Genomic DNA, 4,023 nt, shown 5'->3' with positions numbered 1-4,023 from the left:
GTGATCGTTAAGGCCCTCAAACTCGAGTTTTTCTGGTATGAACACAACCGGACAAAATTGAGTCCGTCCATTTGTTTTTCAAGTTTGAGGGCCTTAACGATCACCAAATTGGCTGAAATTTTGCAGAGATGATCTACACAATATTATCTAGATACTAGACGGTGGAGATGAGGAAATTCGATCGAAAAGTGGTGCGAAAATGGAAATCCGCCCCAAAAAATTGGTGCGGACGTCCGCAGCTGATAAAATCCGTATATATATATATATATATCTTTCTCAGGTAAGAATGTCTTTATTTATTCTTATGGCGCATATTTCCACTTTAGACTCACTTTTCAATCGAATTTTCACATTTCCATCGTCTAGTCTTTAAATACTAATGTATAGATCATCCCTACAAAACTTCAGCCAATTTAGTTATTAATAAGGTACTTAAAACTGCGTTTTTCTATTATAAACATGAATAGTTTAGGTAAGAATGTCCTTATTTATTCTTACGGTGCAGATTTCCATTTTAGACTCACTTTTCAATCGAATTTTCACATTTCCACCGTATAGTCTTTAGATACTAATGTATAGATCATCTCTACAAAACTTCAGCCAATTTGGTTATTAATAAGACACTTGAAACTGCGTTTTTTTGTTATAAACATGAATAGTTTAAGTTCGATAGAATTATGTTCATCCATTGGTTTAATCGAATTTGAGTGCCTTAATAATAACCAAATTGGCTGAAATTTTGCACAGATGATCTATACAGGGAGCCCTTCTAGTGAGGACTCTTAAGTTGAGGACTTGGTGAGGACTTTTCGGCTTATCTCACATTTCGATCTTATATCTACATCTTGACCGTTCAGTTTATATGTATTTATGAGTAGATCATTTATTCAAATTTTCAGCTATATTGAAAATTGTTAAGACATTCATAAGTGTGATTTATCAATTATGAACTTGAACGGTTTATATTTAACAGATTTGGTTCGTCCATTAATTTGATCTAGTTTGTTATCTTAACGAACACCAATTTGGGTGAAAATTTGTAGAAATGATTTACTCATATAAACCTAAAAACTGAACGGATAAGATGTCAAAATGTGATCGAAAATTGGGTCTTTTAAACCATAAACCGAAAAGTCCTCACAAAGTCCTCAACTTAAGGGTCCTCACTAGAAGGGCTTCCGATCTATACATTAGTATCTAAAGACTAGACGGTGGAGATGTGAAAATTCAATTGGAAAGTGAATCTGAAGTGGAAATCCGCACCTTAAGAATAAATAAGGACATTCTTAGCCAAGAAAGCCTATATATATATACACACACACACACACATACAGTCCTTATCAAGTCTAAACATCCTTATTTATTCAAAAGGTACAGATTTTGCCAATAGAACCACTTTTTGGTCATATTTTTTATCATAAGCAACTAGTATCTAAATATATACGACATGATCATCTATGCAAAATTTAAGCCAAATTGGTGATCGTTAAGGTATTGAAACTATATGATTATAATGAACGAACCAAATCTGTTCAACAAGAACTGTTCGTGTAATTCACTTTTTTGAATACCTTAATGATTATCAATTTGGCTGAAATTTTGTAGAGATGATCTACTCATATATACATAAATGATGAATGGTTGAAATGAGAAAATATGATAAAAAAGTATGTTAATTAAGGAAATCCGTACTTTTTGAATAAATAAAGAGGTTTGTATCTGAAAATGCCTATATATATATATATGCCTATATAATATAGACTATTTTGCTGAACATATCATAAATCAAAGCTACACCGATCGTCTTCATCCTTGAATTTTGAAGAGGCCGTGCATAAGATAACCTCTCCCCACATACATTTCATTCTTGGTCAACACAAACTTGTCAGCCTCAAAACAAACTTAAAACCATTTTTGGTGAGCAACGTTCTAGAAATTAAATTTTTCCTAATGTCAGGAACATGAAGTACTTCTGTTAAAGTGAGTACCTTGCCAGATGAAAATTTCAACGTCACATTCCTGAAGCCTTCAACCTTTGAAGTAAAGGAATTATCCAGAAACATCGAGTGGCACAATGTGTTCCACTTTTTCATATGTAGTGAACATCTCCTTGTCAAAATATATATGGCTTGTAGCCCAATATCCACCCACCAATTATCACTTCTTATCAATATATTAACTTCATATTTCACAACATAATGGTTTATATCAGAAATTCCACAAGAAATATCGTCTTCCTCAACTATATGAATTTCCTTGGCTTTTCCCTTGTACATCTTACCATTATTGTTCTTTCCTTTCCAGCTACGACAATCCGTATCTTTATGCCCATGTTTGTTGCAACTAAAACATCTACCTTTGAAGTTATGATGTTTCTTTAAGTCCCCTTGCTCATTACTTTCAATAGAATATTTCATCTTTTTATAATCTGGTTCATCTTCAACAACATGTGCATTGGCTCCCATGGAATTAAATTCATTTGTCTTGTCAACAATTCAATTGTCCTCTTCAACCCTTAACCTCACAGTTTGACCTTCAAGATCCATTTCTTTGTGTTTATGCTCAAGATAATTCTTCAACTCTTTCCAAGAAGGAGGGAACTTTTCAATCACACAACCTACTTGCTAAGCTGAAGTCATATCCATCTTTTCTGCTTTTGTTTTTTGGTAAGCGAGACTAAAAATAACTTATCGTCCTATCTCAAAAAAATTTTGATAGAAATTTTTTTTTTTAACAAATGAGGTTGAGGACTAAGCCAAACCCACACTCTGAGAAATATACAAAATAGACGAGGAACATTCTAGAAAATTCCTGGAAGCAAATCATACAAAATCTGCAAACTTACTGAAACACAAAATAATGCAAATTAAAAAGACAATACAACATAAAAAGCATAGAACCCCAAACTACACATTAAGAAGAACTGGATTATCGACATATGTAATTTGGCCAAGTAGCAATGTCGCGCCCATACGTGGGAACTAGGAACTGAGGAAGTACATCCTAATAATAGGACCCATCAGACGATGCGTCAAAGTTAGCTAATGCATCAGCTAGGGTGTTGCCTTCTCGGAAAATGTGTGTTATCCGAATTTGAGAATCACGTAGAAGAGACATTCCATCATTCCAGCGAGTAAGCAACCTCCAAGGAACCAAGGAAGGTGATTGAAAATATCCATCTTTTCTCATGCATTTCATGTAAAATCAATTGGAACTCTTGGTTAACTCATGACTAATCAAGAAATCTTCCAATGATGCATTTCTTCTTTCCAACATTTTTAGTCTTGTATTTCTTGTCAAGTGATTCCCAAAAAGCCCTGGCAATTTTCATTAGACAGTAGACATTATATAATGCATTGTCCAATCCATTGAAGATGTAATTTTTGCACAAGAAATCAGAATGGTGCCAAGCAATAGTCTTCACAGATGAACCACTAGCATGAGGGTCTTCCTTCAGAAACTTTGTCAGACTCAAGGTTGTTAGATAGAACAATATCTTTTGTTGGCATCTTTTGAAATATGTCTAATTGAACTTTTTTGGTTTCTCTCCAAGTGTAGAGGAGTTTGGGATCACCACAGATATAGGATTAGCTAAGTTTTTCCCTTTATCATCAACAATAACATTTGAATCGTCACTGGCCATTTTCCTTCAATAGGAAAATTTAGTCATATTGTGTTGAACTTTTCATGTTGTGTATAGCTGGGTGATCAATTAGAGCAAAACTGAAATAAACAACTTAAGTAATAAATACTTTTTCTTGCAGCTGCTGAAAGGTACTGCCGAGAACGAAATGAGCTTTACTTCTTTACAAGAATGAACAGAATCACACTCGCACGATGGTCAAAATTAGGACCCGAGACAAAGCCTATATATAGTGAAGCTAGTCAGTATATGGGGACAAAGAAGTATTAGTACAACAAGACTATTCTTAATTGTGTGTCACACAAAATGGCAATTTGATTGTTTTCAAATGACCAGGCGTGACATTGTAGCTGTCCGGTTATATGAGGATACCTAAGGGA

Source organism: Fragaria vesca, linkage group LG5, assembly GCF_000184155.1.
Source record: "Fragaria vesca subsp. vesca linkage group LG5, FraVesHawaii_1.0, whole genome shotgun sequence".
In the NCBI taxonomy this organism is placed as follows: domain Eukaryota; kingdom Viridiplantae; phylum Streptophyta; class Magnoliopsida; order Rosales; family Rosaceae; genus Fragaria; species Fragaria vesca.
The sequence above is the reverse complement of the archived record's forward strand: the minus strand, read 5'-3'. Positions refer to the sequence as shown.